The sequence below is a fragment of the Sciurus carolinensis genome, chromosome 9, assembly GCF_902686445.1.
Source record: "Sciurus carolinensis chromosome 9, mSciCar1.2, whole genome shotgun sequence".
Lineage (NCBI taxonomy): Eukaryota > Metazoa > Chordata > Mammalia > Rodentia > Sciuridae > Sciurus > Sciurus carolinensis.
Genome location: NC_062221.1, coordinates 93,625,205 through 93,644,077, shown reverse-complemented (window position 1 = coordinate 93,644,077; position 18,873 = coordinate 93,625,205). Strand labels below are relative to the sequence as shown.

At 39.2% G+C, this 18,873-nt stretch overlaps 1 protein-coding gene across 3 annotated transcripts in view; it reads left to right on the top strand.

Annotated features, from left to right (window-relative positions):
- The first annotated feature begins 12,149 nt into the window (after positions 1-12,149).
- Positions 12,150-18,873, top strand: part of Col8a1 (collagen type VIII alpha 1 chain) — a 525,631-nt gene continuing 518,907 nt past the window's right edge. Inside the window, exon 1 of one of the 3 annotated variants that reach the window (XM_047563749.1) lies at positions 12,150-12,344. The gene's annotated coding sequence lies outside the window, so the exon portion shown is untranslated. The remainder of the gene's footprint in view (positions 12,345-18,873) is intronic. The other 2 variants (XM_047563747.1, XM_047563748.1) reach the window with 2 other exon arrangements.

Sequence of the window (18,873 nt, the reverse complement as noted above, 5' to 3'; positions counted from 1 at the left end):
TCTTGGTAATTATGTTGTGCCCATATACATAATCCAGAACAATCTCCCCATTTTAAGATCTATAAGTCAATCACATTTACAAAGTCTCTTTTGCCACATAAAGTAACTTATTCACAGGATCCAAGGATGGGGACATGAACATCCTTGGAAGATCATCACTCTTCCTACTACCATGACCAAGTATTAAGAATAGTGAAAAAGGCACTGCTGGTGGAGTTGGAAATTGGTGCAGCCACTCTGGAAAGCAGTGTAGAGGATCCTCAGAAAACTTGGAATGGACCCACCTTTTGAACCAGTTATCCCACTCCTCAGTTTATATCCAAAGGACTTAAAATTAGCATACTACAGTAGCACAGTCACATCAATGTTTACAGCAGCTCAGTTCACAATAGCTAGATTGTGGAACCAACCTAGATGCCCTTCTATTGATAAATGGATAAAGAAACTGTGGTATATATATACAATGGAATATTATTCAGCCATAAAGAAGAATAATATTATGGCATTTGCAGATAAATGGATGGAACTGGAGAATACCATGCTACGTGAAATAAGCCAATCCCAAAAAACCAAAGGCCAAATGTCTTCCCTGATAAGTGGATGATTATATATAATGGGGATTGGAGGTGGGGGTGAGAGAAGAAAGGAGGAACTTTAGATTACATAGAGGGAAATGAGGGGAGGAGTATGAAAGATGGTGGAATGAGACAGACATCATTACCCTATGTACACATATGATTACACTAATGGTATGAATCTACATCATGCACAACCATAGAAACAAAATGATGTACCCCATTTGTGTACAATGAATCAAAATATGGTCAGTAAAAATAAGAAAAAAAGAATAAGGAAGACAATCAAAAAATAAATTTGGTACTAGACAAGAGAATGGCTGTATTCTAATGTATTCTAAACTATAGAAGGCCAGTCTTTTGTACACTCGTTCTTGTCCTGAGGGACATCGAGGGCAACTCAATGGTTTAAATGGGAAGCGATTAGACCTGAACTTGGTCTGTGAAAAGAAGTGGCATACTGCAGACAGCAGTGTTCACAATGCTTTGGGATTATTCCTTGGCATCAACAAATGCAGGTAATGAATGAATCAGTGGGTGAAATGTCAACCAAATAAACAGGTCTTGACCACATCTGGATACAGAAGGTGGAGGAGAGAAAATAAATCAAAAAAAAAAAAAAAAAAAAGTCAATAGAGCAGCTAGGAGAGGTTAAAGGCTAGAGTCTGAGAAAAAACATGGAAGAAGGTTGGAAGGAATTTCTTCTAAATGTGCTTCAAAGTATCACTGCTTCTTTCACAAAGATGAAGGAGTGAATGTATTGGCAAATAGATGTAAGCTAGAGAAATATGAGAAATTATATTAATTGTATGTTTAGAAAAGGATTATTGGCCAGATGTTTTCAGGAAACCAAAAACTATACATAGCTTTTGTTAAAAAGGATCACAAAACCTTGTAATTAGGAGAGTGGGATCATTTTTAAATGAGTTTTTATCAATAAAGGAACCTAAATGGATAGGACCATGTTTTAATTATGAAATGATCTTTTTGAAATAGACGTCCGCAGGGGAGGCATGCTGCATCTGGATCCACTGACTATAAAATATAGTGAAAACTGAAAAGTGTAATAAATCACAACCCCTGTGAGGAACACACGGTTAAGTTTCTTTCTGGCTTTTGCACAATGGTGGCAATGGCTGTAATCCAGAACATAAACAAAAACTCATATGGAAGCAACAAACACATTTAAAATAAAACTTATATTATTCCCCAGTCCAAAGAACTTTTTGTCTAGGACTTTGTGACTTATTTATATTTCTGAGTAACTCCACCCAGTGAATACAAACCACATATGAGGACCAAAAAAGGCAGCATTTACATAGTCTAATGATTCCCATATATGGATGATAGATGCACATGCCAAGAAGCTTGGAAATTCCTTTTTGGAAATTGACTTAATGAGTCGGTGACAAGTGAAGTGTGTGCATAGTCAGTTTGATGCTAACCCAGATATTTATATTCTCATCTCTGGAAATGCAAGCCACTTGTTCTCCATTACCAATAAGCTCTAAAACAACACATAAATAATGGGCACACTGCCATAAGTTGAATTTGCTAAAAACAGTCTCAGGGCATCAAAGAAACCAAAGCTTTAACCACTGCTAATGCAATGTGAGAGTTGTTGGGAATGACACAAGTCTTAACCTCCTTGCTTCTTGAAGCTTACTTGAGGGACTTGACAAACAATGATAAACAAGGACCAGAAAGAATCAATTTGGCCTGCCACTTGAATTATGGGTTCTTCCAGATCGCCACATTGATTATCCTACTAATGTAGATTGTTTCTGGTTAAACATAAAACAACACTGACTTTGCATGCCACCCAATATGTTTGCTTTCTGTATATCCACTCAGATGGGAGATGAAATGAAATTGAAAATTTCTACTGGGTCTTCCTACTTCTTTGCCAACATATAATTGGGGATTTTATAAAGAGTGGCCAAAATGAACTGATTCCATATATGGAAAAGTGAATAAGAATATGCCATTATATGATATCTATAACACACTACCATGAAAGTGTTCATCTAAAGTTTACCAAGTTTACCACCAATCCATCTATCATTTAACTAGGATGCCTAGAGTCACATTCTACTCTCTCTTGGTTTTCTTCTGTTTCTGTTTCCAGTCACTATGTCATCTTTAATCCAGATACAAGCTGGTGCAATGAGGTTTTACCTCGTTAATCTTGATGTCCTCTCTCTTAGCACCACACTCTGATTTCTATCCTAGTAGACCCCATCAAATTTGGTGCCCCTGTTATTTTTATTCATCCAGACACATTTTCCATAAATATTTACTGGATATGATTCTATGTTCCAGGCACCATGGAAGGCACTGAAGATGAATTGGATCAAAGACACAGATGTTTGATTCTCAACTTTCCCTAACAGATCCATTTTCAACCCTATTCCTCTAGCTATGCCCCTTGAGTCTTAAATATTTCAGTACCTCAGTATCCCCTGACCTATGGTCTGGCATTGATCATTAGGTGAGCATCCCAGACAAGCTGACCCTGGTTCTCAATTCAGGACACAGAGAAGATCCATGCAACATTAGTGCCTTGGTCCTCGTTTGGCACTTGAGCATCACACCACAGTGAATGGCCTCTTCTTGGTGTCTGAGCAACTGCTATAATGCAGTTGTAATTACTTAATGCCTACAATAGCTTAGAGGTCAATGATGAATGTCAAAGGAATCTATTCCCCTTCTATTTTTACTTTGGTTATTTTTATGTCTACTCTTAATGATTTTATAGAAATCTGTGCCATTCGGGGTATCAGGAAATGAATCTCTTTGGTACCACTCATTTCCTTTCCATATACAAATTGAGGAGAAAGGGAAGTTTCCAAATGATCCCTAATGAGTTCTCTATATCAGAATTTCTAACAAATCTGTACAAAATTCTCTGCTATAAGTGAGTGACTTGGTTGGATTTCAGTAAGGACTTCTTCCTCCTCCCCATTCCATTATGATCTAATATTAAGTCAATCTGATTTGTTCAGGCAAATGTAATGGCATGTTGACACTGAGTCAAGTCACCTGAAGTATAACTCCTCCACGTGGTACAGTATCTACTTGCATGAAGATATCACCACACACATTAGAAAAGTCTCCTCTTGGTAGTGTGCTGAAAAGGAGAAAATTGTCCACAACATTTGAAAGAAGGAAAACACTGCTTTTTATAATTACGAGGATTCTCCAGCCATAGAGCTCAGTGGTTTTCTGACACAGTAAAGCCAGGAACTACTGGAATAGTGTGTCTCTTCTTCATCTACCAAGATGAAAAACAATACTTGCACAACACTAATCATGGCTAATAAAAATCAAATGAGATAATATACATGTATAAATGCATGTATATTATATAGAAAGTCTCAAGGACTATATATATTTAAGAAGAAGTGTTGATGTTGATAGTTGTGCTAGTCCTTGTGATGGAGGTATGTCAATTTTTCTCACAGGGTTTCTCAGTTTAGGGCCTGCAGAGAACCCCTCCTAGGAGAAGTCTCTTGGGGAGTGATCAGAGTGTGAGTTGGTTTTGTTGTCAAATAACCAAGTATGATATATACCCTTCAGAATTTGAAGAAGCACATTAGCCACTCAAGGCTCAGCACTGCTCTACTATAAAGAAATCTGTTTAATTCTAATAATGCAGAATTTATGAAATATAAATTGATATGAAATACTTTTTCTACATAACACATGATAGTGTTCCAAGATTCTAGAGTCCCACAGAGCATGGTTGTCATTTAAAGGAAATAGGGAAGGAGGTGCTGACCTCAACCAAATGCTCACTGTAATTGGCCAACTTCTTCCCCTCATAAGATCCCAAACTCTGCTCTATATTAACAGCATGAAAGGTGAGATTCTTAATTTATGAGTAAAACCACTGACACTAACATCCCCTTCAAAAATTAGGACCTATATTTGGAATCTCCTTTTTAGATCCTACTATTTACCATTTTTTACACATATACTACTTTTGCCAATATGATAATAATCAGAGAAAAATATATTCATGGATTTAGTGATGTGTGAACCACAGAGACTCAGAATGGAAATAAATCAGCAAATAACTGTTAGTGGGGTTAGCCGTATGCTAGTGCATTAGGTAACACAGAGTTTTCTGCTTTCAAGGAATTCTGTCTTTTTGATTTCTTAATTTAAGAAAATTATGGTCTTCAAGGTAGAAGTAAGGATAAAATAACACAAATTAAAATAATAATCAACACTTCTTTATGCAAACATAAACACGAGTTATCTTCAGAAATGTCACCAACAGTAATAAACCCTCCTGGTCCAGACCCAGAGAAAGTGAGGAATGGAGAAACCCATTCGATCTTGAACAGTGTTCTTCTAATGCCACATGGCCAGTCGAAGTCCTTCTATGATAATAAATCCAATACAGAAAATCCAATAAAAAAAGAATTTCAAGAAAGTATACAAAGTGCCTAAAAGATCAATTAAGTTGAAGACTTAGAATGAGAAAGTTATAATAGAGAAGAAATGAAGATAAGAAAAGTAGGTGAAGCTAAGAGTGATACAAACTCCTGTAAAAACCAATAGGACAAAAACAATGAGTCAGGACACAGAGAGTTTTATGGAATCTGATCACATTTTTTAAGTCCCATTTCTTAGCAGATCATGTCTGTTCCCATTCCCTTATCTAATAGTGCAATATCCAATTAATGATGTGCATAACGATGATGTGCTTAAGATTATCTGACAAAGAGACTTACCTATCTCCTTACATTACAGAGTAAAAGTCCAAGGATGTGACTTACCTTCTAGGAAAATAAGTGGGCTGCCAGAAATGAAAAGATGTGGAACTGGCACACTGAGCGTGCTCACAAAACCATATAGTGAATCTAATCAGAAATGACAAGGGTCAACCATTATAGGCCACATTTAGGAAATATGTTCATGAATAATATAGAAGCAAAGGTGTGTGGGACTCTAAATCATCTCCCTTATTTCACGGAAGCTCTCTAAGGATATCGTGGAAATGTTTTCTTTTTAAAGGAAGGGGGTGGGAACCACATACCACACATGAGCCATCACAAACGGTGCAAAACTAAGTGGTTCTGGTTTTTTAGTGCATTCAGGATTAGGTACAACTTACTGTTCAGTCAGTCCATCAAAACTCAGTGAGTTATGGTGTATACTGAAGAGTGTATTCTGACCCTTCTTATATGAAAGAAATGTTGAAATAGGTTCAAAAGTTTTGCTTTTTATTTTGTTTTGAACCAAATGGGGTAAAAGGATCTGAGAATAGAGAAAGGTAAGAGAAGAGTATTTAATTATTTATTTTTTAAAAAAGACTCTACAATTCAAAGATGGGTATTGACGACCTACTCTATTCTTGGTGTAGTTTCAGGAAAAGGAAAGAAGTTGAGGAGAAAAAAGGTGATCATATGCATAAGATGAGATAGACAGAAAAAAAAATGTACAGGTACTAAGAGAAGTACCAATTTTCCTGGGAGATTCAGAAAACATTTCCTGAAGAAGTGGTGTTGAAGTGATAAAGGATTTGAGCAGTGTTGATGGGTGGACCCAGTGGCAGGAGCTCCATCAGTCCACAGGGAAATTGAAAAGCGGTGGGAGTCGACATAGTGAAAGGTAGACAGTATCCCCTGACTGAAGCATGAGGCATGCAAATGAGATTGGAAAGAAAACTTGGGTTCAAACATTGAAAATGGACCTTCAATACCAGAATACAAATTTATAAATAATGTGACACCATCAAGGGTGTCTGAACAGGGACATGACATAAACACTGCTCTGAAGGAACCCACAAGGTGATCTGGAGATGAGGCATACCAACCTGAGGCTGGGTACCTGTGAGATTGCTCACCACAAATCTGAGTTCCTCATGAAAATCTTAGGTTGTATAACTCCAAGCAGGAAATATTGAATTTATTAAAATTGAATATGAAATAAATACTGGTAAGAGTTTAAGAAAATAGACCATGACTAGGAAGAATGGAGAATAAAAGATAAAGCAGAGATAAAGAATTAATCACCAAGCAAAGGCTAAGATTAAGACAATTCCCATATTTTAAGTAGGTTCTAAGTTAGCACATAGAAGGAGTAAACTATAATTCTCTACTACCCTAGAAGGCTTAGATTTTTCCACTCCTGAGGCAGGAAGAAATTCCTGGGCTATTTTGCTCTTCCCTATTGCACTGACCCCATGAGGGAGAATTCCCTCAAAGAAATTGGAACAGGAGAAAGGTTGGCATGACTTTAGATGGACATTGATTGCAAGGAAGGTAAAAACTAGGAAATAGTTTGGAGTCCTTAATAAAAGTCTAATTGTTTGGGAAACTAGGAAGAGTTATAATAATTTAGTCCATAGCCAAAAGGACAATCAGTTGGGCATGCAGCTCCAGAGACTGAGACAGGAGGACCACAAGTTCAAGGCCATCCTCATTATTCAGCGAGACCTTAAGTAACTTCAAAAGACCCTGTCTCAAAATTAAAAATTAAAAAAGGCTGGGACATAGCTCAGTGGTAAAGTGCCCCTGGGTTAAATGCGCAGGACCAAAAATGAGGACAATCAAATTTTCCAGATTATATAAATAAAGGAGTACAGCACTGTGGAGAAGGAGCAGTTTACAGTGGGAACAGAAAACTGCTTAGGTAATCAAACCAATTTGTTTGTTTGTCAAGGAAATCTGAGGCATTGGAGAGAATTTTCAGAAACCAGAAATTTGTGTGGTATGGTTACATTTCCATCAATCATAGGAAAATTACTACTTGATTCTGAGGAAGAAAGTTTAAAAGATAATGGCTGGGCCTGGGAGACTTCCGCCACATTATGAAACTTAGGCAATGGTGATGTTAAGTGACAATGTACACTCCACCTTTTAGAATCCTGTATCTAGAATACAGACAAGGTTTAGTTTTAGGATGCACCCTCTTGTAGCAAACACTGGACTACTGCACTATGAGCTTTTCCTCCCATGCCTAAAATTAAGCATGTGTTGTCATTGACTGTTGGGTTAACTTCATAGGCATCCACTGACTGGCATGAAGCAGGCATCTGAAAAGCAGAAGGGACTTTAGAGAATGTCTAGTTAAGCTGCCTTGTTTTACAAATAGAGAACTGAGTCCAAAAAGCATAAAATACCTGCCCAAGTTTTCATGGGTAGTTGGTAGCAGAGTTGAATCTTAAACCCCAGATATTCCAACTCCCCATCCAGTGCTCTTTACAAAACCAGTGGGAGTTGGGCAGCAGTCATCTGTGGAATAACTAGACCAACAGGAAAACAGTGGCTTACAAGATGCAATGGTCTTTTGCAACACATAAGAGGTGTACTTTTCTTCTGTGCTGTGAAGCAGTTTGTGATTTTTATAAATAAAACCCTATTTTAAATGCCTCAGGAGAATTGGCAATTTTAAGGACTTTACAAGCCAGGGTCATATTTGATGATGCTTAGTTCAGGCTCAGGCTGAGTAACTGATGGTTCATTTGATTGATGGAAAGCAACTTCTTTATACTACAGTTCAAATTGACAGATTTGCTTGAAGCAAGAACACCTGTCTATGATTCTTACTTAGAACAAAAGCCAACCTCATTTGCATCTTGAAGCACTTAGGAGTAACAGGAAGAACCAAAACTTGACATCTGCCAAGGGCAACACATACAAATAATTGGAAGTTAGCTATTTGAGAACATGGATGTGAATATCCAGCTTTTAGAGCCAGATTCCACTATTTTCCAAGCCCAGATCCTTTTAAATCTCAAGTATCTAAGAGACTGTTCTCCTCTGACACAGAGTAGACACCACCCTTCACATTAGTCTCATTTGTCAACCTGATCACACCCTGGGAGGGTCCTGTCTTCCAATTTCCTTCTTGCAACCACACAGGGCACTGTTAGGGAAATTGGATTAGAGCCTCCTCCATTTCTGCCTCCTTACTCAGGTCCCAAGTCTGCAGAACACAGACACTTACTTCTGTTTCTAAGTATGCTAATGCCTTGGGACATGCAGGCAAGCGTTTATCTACAAAGTTACAATAAAGACTGTATCCTGAAAAAGATGAAATGTTGGTAATATGCCACTTCCATCATGTTATTCTACTGCTCAAAAGTCTTTATTGCCTAGAATACAGTCAGACTATGGAGGTGACATTAAGGACTTCCACCTGCTGATCTCACCTCTCTTTTCTACTTCACAGCCTTATTGTTCTACTACTTGGACCCTTCCCTTCACCTAGGCTAGCTAATTCATCAACGTCTGAACATTCCTGTGCTTTCCCCAGGTACACACATTCCCTCTCTCACCTGCCATGCACTGGAGTCCATCACCCTCCTGTCCAGATGCTACCCTTCCATGACCCAGCTCAAATACCACTTCCTAACTAAAGTCTCTTAACCACCTAATTAACAGAAGTTCATGCTTTTTTTCACCTCCACAAGAACAAAGCTACACTCTTGTTTTTCTCTGCTTTAATTACTTCCACACTGGTATTCATTCTTAATAGATATTTGTTAATTGATTGATTCTGAATAACCCCCACCCCTCCAAAAAAGGTTTACCTTTGCAAAGGGCTTGAAAGTAAAGGGTTCATCTATAGCTGGTATTGCAACCACACAGTGGAAACTTCAGAGCATGTTGTCATTGGATTCCTTTCTTTTCACCAAACTAGGTCTTTCAACCCTCAGTCACCTTTGGAGAGACTCTAGGAAGGGCACACTAGAGTCAGCACAGATCACCTTCCTGGATTCCCAGCTCCTTGTCCAGATCTGCTACTGAATCAGATTCAGGCAAGTGTGAACTGGAGAAACGAACTAATCACTAACTCCATCCAAACAAAATGAAAGGAGGGCTTTTGTTATGTTGGCTGGATATTGAGGTTTGAAATAAGGGAGTGAAGGAGGGAAAGGGAGAAGAAAAACACAGCTTACAGCTGTCAATTGCCTTCTCTTTCAGTGTACTTTTCTTGCCCTTTTTTTTTTTTTTTTTTTTTTTCTATTTTTCACAACTATGTGATGGAACTGGAATGTTTGGGAGGTATTAAATTTAATCAGGATTGAAAAGAAGATTTACTCTTGCCCAATGGGGATGTTCACTAACATGCTTTATCACCTAGACCCTCCTCTACCTAGGTCTTCTTTTGTTTGCCCAGAGCACATTTCTTTGCTAAATTAAAAAGTACCAGAATTGGAATCCTGCCTGTAAATCCCTGTTTGGTTTCAGAGTTCAGTACCCAGATAGATTGGCCCTGTTTCCAGGGCCAGTAACATGGGTTCTTCATGTCTAGACTTCACTTAATGGGTTTGAATTCTTCCTCAAAAGACATACTATTTGAGAAGAGGAAAACTGAGTACAGAGAGAGTCAAATCAAATAGCACATGGGCAGAAAAATTAAGGTTAAAGTTTTAGTTAAGTACTCATTAATTTTTTAATTCATTCATTAAATAAACAATTCCTGGCTAGTCTGTCAGTGCTCACTGATGTCATTTATTCATTTATTCAGTGTAGTCAGACTACACATATGTATTGAGCACTTATATACTGCTACCTTGTAAGCCCACAAGTACTTGTTATGGCCAAAAAATTTTACTGAATGTAAGATGAATAAGAGATACAAAAACAAAAAGTTGAGCTTAAGACCAATAAGCAGCATCACAAAGCATCATGAGCAAATTTGAATAACTGCTTTAATGTCAAATTTCTGTTTATGAGAAAATTTTCAAGTTTTTATTTCATGTATCATTCATCTTTCACTATATCCTCAGCACATGGGATTTTACTTTGTTGACTACCAGGTGTACTCAATTAAGAATGAGCTTTGTTACAAAGGTATGAATTGGTTTGGGACTTGAGAGACAGACAGATGAGAATAAGTCTATAAAAAACGAAGTCCAGTGTAAACTTAGTACATATGGCAAGTATGATTATTATTTGAATGGCACCACTGGGTAATTTCTTAATAGATTCTTTTAAAATCTTTTTTATAGCTGTGGACATTTTCTAGACCAATGGCTCTTGGAGAGGAGAGCAAATTGCCCCCTCTGAGTCATTTAACTAAATGAAGAGATTTTTTATTTTCACACCTAGTGGAAGGCTACAGGGTGAGTAGCAGTAGTGGCATCTGATGATGAGAGGCCAGGATGCTGCTCAACATTCTAGAATGCACAGAAGAGGTCCAAAATGTGAGTACTACAGAGTTTGAGAAACCCTGCCCTCTAATCATCAGTTTTCCTTTTCCTGGTGCCTGGTGCCACCCAAAGACATCCACACCTAACTGGAAATCACACTCGGTGTTCTATATAGCACTCTTGTGCACTGAAAAGTGCAGGTTTTCAAGCTCACTAACTGTGTGGTTCTACCTCTTGTTAGCTTGAGCTAGTTGCTTAACCTCTTTAAGATCCCTTTCATTTAAAAAAATTCTCCATAATATGGATCATAACTAACTCCCCCAGTTGTAGTGAGCACAGACTGATCAAGTATATGTGCATACATATATATTCAGTAAAAGTCATGTCTTATTCTTACCGGCCCACCCATCCTTCCCCCTGCTTCTCCCTTTCCCCTCTCAATATCCCCACCCCTGAGTCTCAAGTTTTCTCCCTTAAAATGCTTTGATTCCTTCGGTGGCAAAAATCAGGCTTGGGCTAGGAAGTGAGTCACCACTCAGCAGCGAAAGGAGCTTGTTTTTCTTTCTCTGAGTGCATTTCTTAATAATTTCAGCCTGATCCTTGGGCCCTTGTTGGTTGAATCCTCCCTGAATGTTTAAGACATACGGAGAAAGGGCTGTGACACCACGATGTTTTCCAATCATTGGGAAAGAGAGTTTTTTAAATACCGAAAATAACCAGAAGGCAGAGAGCCCTGAAATCCTATGTTACATAAGCAGACGTTGGAGGAATGGGCTGGTTCCTCTCCACAAGCCAGTCTCCATTGATACACCTTTATGCTGCTCAAGTGTCAAGAGGAGCCTTGGGGGCTGAACACTGCAGGAGCAAGGAGCACTTTCCTGTCAAATCAGCGTTGGCTGGACTGATGAGGGATGGGCTGGGTCTTGCTGGCGGCCGGTAGCACCGTGGCTGCGGATGCAGCAGGGGCTTTACCGGCTCGCGGCGGTGTGTGTGGGTGCCCTCGCGCTCCAGGTCCAGGTCCGGGTCCACCCAGCACTTTGTGCCACTCGGACGCCCAGCCTCCCCCTCCTTTGCCTCGCTTATGAACCCTTCCGTTTGCCCGAACCGTTATTTAGCTTTTCAAATTCACAGAAAACACCTTTGGTATTAACTGTCACACCACAACTCCCCCCACCAAATGTCAATCAAAGCCGGAAAATAATCCAATTCCCATTTTCTTCCAGATCTTGCTTCTCAGTCTCTCTGTTTCTCTCCCTCCCTCCCTCCCTCCCTGCTGTCCCCCACCCGGCCCCCATTCATTTCCTCCCCGACTTTTCCCCATTTGTGGTCTAGATCTCTTTCTGTCTTTCTCTCCCTCTCTCTCTTGCCCGTTTCCACTCCTTCCTCCTCCCCCCACCCATCCCTGTCTCTCCTCCCTCTTGCAGGCAATCGACTCTGCCCTCTCCGCCCTCTCCGCCCCTCCCCAGAGAAGTGTCCAGCTCCTCCCGGGGCTGCCCGCCCGCCGCTGCTCCTTCCCTGCCCACCTACTATGAGGAGCAGCTCCTCCCACCTGCCCATAAAAGCCAAGTGCATGTTACCAGCAGCGGATCAGAGCACTTCCCTGGTCCTCTCCGTGGGAGCCCGCGAGCCTGTCTCCCTGATCTTACGTGCTCAAGGTAAGACACTTCTGCAGGCAGCTGACCTATTAGGGGTTGCTGCGGGGGAAAGGTCTGGGCAATGCGCTCACTGTTTGGCTAGAGTTAATGCTTATGGATGCCCCATCAGTTGCTAGTTACAGCAACTGGTTTGAAAACAAACTTCTGTTTGAACAGTAAAATAAAACTCCTTTTCGGTAGAAACAGCAGCATAAATATTACAAAACCCTTTTCTCTTTTTAAATCCCTTTTCCCCCTCTTGCTAACTGTTGCCGAGGTTAAAATGTATCTGTTTCAGTGTTAATACTGACGTTTTTCATTGTAAATATTTCACATATCAGCAGGGGCAAGGAAAACATTGTCCCATTGTCAAAAATGTACTTTAAAAGAACACAATTAGCTTCCTAAAAATAGCACAGTCAAAAGGTCTGCTAACAATTTTGCCATGTTTTCCAAACCCCCCAAGACAGCTTCTGTGAGTCCTTTAAAAAATATCTTTCCAGGTTTAAGTGCTTGGAAAAAATGATGTGAACGGGTGCCCTTTGCACAGGGACAGTAATCAGGTGGCTGGTAGATAGGAAAGAACAAATCCAAATTTACAAGCTGGGGCAGGATGAGCTCTCACAAAGCTATCTTTTCACCACGTCCTAAAAAGAATTGTGTTGGGACGACAAGAGTACATAAAAGAACTTCATGAATTTCTATACACACACCTAAACATAAAGCGTTTCAATATGTTTCACAGTAAGAGAAAAATACAGGCCAGATTATACAATACTTCTGTGTACACCAAACTTCTATAAAGAAAGATCAGCTGGAGGGGATTTGAAAGTTTTAATCCTCCTCACCACCCCCTCTTCCTTCATATAACAAAACCTACCTGATTGGCCACTGATTCTCACACAACTATGCCATGTTTAAGCTACCCTCTGGGAAAAAAAACCAATCTATTCTCCCTGAGGTGGAAAGAGTGTTGTGCACCTGTGAGAGCAAACCACAGTCTGCTGCTACTTCTATAAAAGCAAGACTCTTGGTCCATGCAGTTTGCCATCAAAATCTGTGGGTTGTGTGGGATGAAACTCTCTCATGTGGGAGAAAAACCCTCTTCAAATGTTTCCTCTGGGGAATTGCACAAGACCGCTTAGAGAAGGCAAACTAAAGCTGCCAGTCAGGAAACCAAACCACTATTTTGGCCCTTAAGGTTCTTAAAGTAAGAGAAACCCATTCCCTTTTCTTTTTTGGTTGTTGGTTTATATTGTTTCACAGGAAAAGATAAAACTAACCAAAGCTGTACAAAATTCTCCCCTGTTAAAGAAACTAGAATCATTGTTAGACATTTGACTTAGGACCTTTCAACCGCAAAAGAAATAACAAAGATAATTTAAAATTCTATTTCAGATAGATTGAAGGGATTTAATACTACTACTCAAATGAAAGAGTTATATGTAAACCTTTCTGTCATGTTAAATTTTTTTTCATTGGAAAAAATTATTTCAAGGGAGTGTGGTTTCCTTTAAGAAAATAACATAAGATTGCTATTGGCCAAGATAATATGTGACCTACCTTTTATCTCAAGCCACAGTGCAGATGGCTTGCTTCATATCTGATGTAACTGGCTAATCAACCATGACAAGAGCACAGGTATGAGACAAGGCCAAACCAAGTGTGTGGTACGTCCAAGTTCTTCCTTTATGGTAGCGCCTGAGTCCTGCCCATCATCACAAGGATGAACATACACCATGTCAGTCACTAGATTCCTTGTGCAGTTATCTTTTCCAGGGTAGCGGGGAATGTTACCCGTGTAAAAGAGCTCCCTGTTATTCCTAAATTTGGGGATGAAAAGCATTCTCTGGGGGTTTGCTTCTGCTTTGCCTGGCAGTTAGTCCACTGGACCAGCTATGAACCATTTAACAGTAACTGCCTTTCCTATGTGCCATCAGGTTCAACCCCCTAAATAACTAACTGGGTGAGATCATCTTAGATTGTTGGTGATCTAACCCTCCCAGGGGCCTTTACCAGTCAAACTGATTCCTTCCATAGGGCACACATTAAGCAAATTGGCACTTCCCTTCTTAAGTTTTTAGAAAACTCAGTGATGAGGTTTCAAACAGTTACCCCAGCATTGCCCCTTCTGCCCAGGATGTAGTAATATTAGTCTCCTGTTTTGTGTTTCGTGTGTGTAGTTGGTTTTTTTTTTTTTTTTTTTTTTTTTTTTTTTGCCTTTCTAAGCTGCCCCTGAGTCAGATTCTTGGCTATATCAACATTATTGCAGCAGGCTTTGATTGATTTCTTAACATTTCTCAAAAAAGAGAAGATAAGTGGCTGCCCCTTTCAGGAGGACACAAGAAGGTGTTTTGCTGACTTTCAGGGCCTACCATACTTAGGGAAACAAACACTTTAGATATTCTACTATTGTTAAAATTACAAAATGTGTCTTCTCCATGATCAAAAAGCATGTGCTCCTTTATTACCTTTGCAAAAAAGAAAAAAGAAAAAAAGAAAGAAAGAAATCAAAGACAGGAGGATGGGAATGAATAAGGAATTAAGAGTGAAGCTGGGGAAATCACAGAAAAACAATCAGGATCTCTTTTAGAAACACAACTCTTGCTGCTGTCACTTATGTATGATCTGAGGGGATGAAGAAGAGCAAAATCCATGTCTGCTCTTGATTGTTTCTCTCAAGGAGAGTTTTGCCACTGACAAGTTAAGATCCATCTCTTAACTTGTTCTTCTCCTTAGTCCTCCTTCTCTGACAGAAGAGAACAACTTAGTCCTAGAGACAAAAATGATTCAGGTCAGTCCTATATTAAAACCCACAGGAATCTGCCAGTTATAATTTTAAAAGCTAAATTATGAGCATAAAGCCTTCAAACGTATTTTTAAATAATGGGTAGGTCACATCAGCAAAACCAATCTAACTCTTCGGGAGGGTACAGTGTTGGGTAATTATTTATTTGCAGGTTAGAAGCAGCAATTTACTCCTTCTCCAGTGTCACTCACCCTGGTATGGGTGACTACAGAGTGATTAAGACATAAATGTAATTCCCAATCCCTGCTACTCCAAGTAACCACTGAGAAACTGGTCTTTCTGCACATGTCAACTTCCTTCCCTTCAGCCAGCCCCCCATAAATATGTATGTGCATAATTTAAGGAAGGTAACTGATCTTGAGGCTTGGGAGAGCAGTCTTGTGAGAGAGAAGTGTACTGTTCTAACTACTAAGAACAAAAGAAGAGGAGATGAAGAGGTTAAGGGGACAAAGAAAGTCTTGTGGGATCTAGAGAACCTTTGTCTTAAGCATTGTGTGAAAAAGATCTCTCACTACCTAATGCATCTAGAAAAGAGGTGGGGGGAGAAAGGAGGGAGAAGGGAGAGAGAGAGAGAGAGAGAGAGAGAGAGAGAGAGAGAGAGAGAGAGAGAAAGGAGCTTTTGTTACCAAATGCTAAAAATATAATGAGAAAGATCTCTCAATGGCCTGGCAGTCATTAACAGCTGTTCACACCCCATAGCACTAAATTACAGCTTTGCTAACTCCCCTTTTCTAGAGAACTGAGGAAGCATGAAGATTGAGAGAGAGTTAACCACATTTCAGCACCAACAGGCTAGTCAAAGATGATCAGTAACTATTTGCTGTTTGAGGAAGGAGGTTCTTTGTTGTCTTTCCTCAAACAAGTAGATTGGCAGGAATGAAGTTAAAGTGAATCACACAAGGTGGAAATATCCACAACCTGGAAGCCCTGCGTAAATAGATCCACCAAGGTGGTGATATTGCAGTAGATGAAACTGAAGTAGATTAAACAAAATCATTCTCCAAAACTAATCATCATCACCTTAAAAATGAATTCTGATTTCTCAATGTCCCATAGAAGCTAAAGTGGCAATCGAAGCTGATTATGTGATGTATTAAAAGATGCCTGATGATTAACCCTCATTGTCCTTTATTTGGGGCTCACTTCCTTTTCCCTTCCTGGAAAACAAAAACTGACCCTTCTCTCCTTCAGCAAAACCTTCTCAGGACTTGCAGATACAGTCACAGTGCCTTTGCACCACAGCCTCTGTTTTTTCAATAGAAGAAATCTCTTCAATTCTTATAGATCAAGTTTTTGGAGTACCACTCATACTTGTGGCTTTTCTCATTACCCAAAGTCTCCACAGACTTCTCTTAAATAGGATATAAATTTTCACTCCATCAAATAAAAAAGTTTCACATTTTTTTCTAAACCTTAATTCATAGTCCTAGAAAAAAGATCATTTAGAATTGCTCCTTGCCTTCAGTAAATTCCCTGAGATGAGATTTCTATAGAAATACTTAAAAAAAAAAAAAATCCAGTCTCTATTCTAACTTCTTGAAGATTAAAAGAACTTAGAGAATCCAAAATATAAATGCTGGAAGGAACTTTGGAGCTAATTTTAACTAAAAGTTCATTTTACAGATGGGTAAAGTCAGAAAGGTTGAAGTCTTTCCCAAGGTCACTCAGATGAGTGTAGCAGAACCAAGGTCAAGTAGCAGAACTCTGCAGTCAATGCTCCGTCTTGAGTAACTTTGATGGGTCTTCCCACACAATGTGAATCTAAGGTGTCTCTGACCATGCTGAGAATCCTGTAAAAACTCAATGGATAGGGTTCTCAGAAACCACCGCTGTAGGGGTGTAGACTACAGTTATACGTCTGCCCCGGAATGTCTAGGAAACATTGATACAAACACCTGTGAGGAGTGAAGTCACCAATCAACGCCTTCAACGTATGTATTTCCCTATTCCAGAAACTGACACTAGTAGCTGCTGGGTAAATCTGTGTTCGGTGGGAGAAATTATGAAATTTTTTTAATTTAAAAAAATAGCTGAGTATAAAATATCAATCTTTCTTATCTCCTCTCATAATAATCCCTATAAGAAGTCTATAGGGACAGATAAGGACTCAAATCTCAAATTTTTGTTTAAGATTTCCTCATGCTTTAGGAAACATAGGAGAGTTCATTTAACTTCATCAATGGCTAAACCATTTCCCTGCCTACAGTACTCTTACTATTCCTTCCTACCTTTACCTGAGTTCTACAAGTTATATTATTTTCTGAATATGATTTCAGAGTAAGGTCTCACTCTAACATTTATGTGACAGAACATAAATGTTAACATATTAATGTATGATGACATAGTATAATCTTCCTCCTCTTCCACCCACCAGACAATGTGTTGCCAGTTTAATCACCTTGTACCTTCCCAAGTCTTTAAGGAGAGAAAGAGCTAAATACATGCGATAGACAGTCAGACAAAATATGAGGAGCATGCTGATTGGGGGCAAGGAGGGATGATCAGGATCCACCAGTACAAAGACAGGAAGGTGCAGCCATGAGAGTTCACACCTCTGAAACAGAGGAAAGACTCCAGAGAAATTCCAGGTGCTGGAGAAGGGGTTTTGATGATTGTCTGAACCCAGACCCTCCATTTTGGAGATGAATGCCTATCTGGGTCACTATTCTTTAAGCCTGGCACCATTAAGAGATGGGATCACACTGGTAAAAAATGTATAAGCTTTGTATCTATTCAAACTCTTCTTTACTCTTGACTGGACTTCAACTGGAAAAAGAGCCTCATTCGACCTCATTTTAGACTTGACTCTGACCAACATAATAACTATGGATGTCAAGACATCAAAATATTCTCTGCTGAGATAACAACACAATTATTGGTAACACAGAAAATCCCTCTACTATAGAAATTAATGAAGGTAGAAAAAAATATTCTTGTATCATTTCTGGAAGCATTGTACCCTGAATAAGTGGACAGATGTTACCCCAGATGCTTCTCCACTTTCCTCTAAAACATGCCTGACAGTTGTTTGCATATCTTTGAAATAGTAATTTGATTTTTGAAATTGATTTATTGTATGTTAAAATGTACATAGTCTATGACTAAGTTTAAGCATCATTGTGAAAACATCCTCCTTAGTCTTTCTTGAAGGCTGCCTCTATTGAACTCTCCATTGATGTGTTTACATCACAGAATATGGAGGCATTGGCTCATTTGATGTGCTGAGACCAAAGCAATTAATCACTCTGTGTGCTACTTTTCCAACTAACTGAATAGGCCTGGGTGTGGGTGTGAGCTGTTGGCTTCTCCAGGCAATTTCATGTATCCAGTCTGTTGAGAAGCATCTCCAGTCCTTTCTGTTACTAGATAAAACTGCTGTTTTTCTAGAAATTTGGCCTCCATATACTAAGGCAAGTAAAGCAGTTTTATATAGAACTTTCACTACCAGGCAGTGGAAGGGTTAAATCACAGCTGCCTTCAGTTTAGTGGGAAGACTTCAGATCATAAAAGGTGCCTGAGAGCATGTGGATGGAGAAACTGGGACACATTTTGCCAGCAATCATCCCATTTAATGTTGCTTCCAACTGTCGTACCATTTACATGATAAAGCTAAGTCTAAACTTGGTTCATAAATTCAAAGTGATAACTGTACATTATTATATTTATTGAAAAATTTCTACTTAGTGATTGCCCAGTCTGAACAAGGCGGAGTCATAACATTCATCAATGCAATCCATCCAA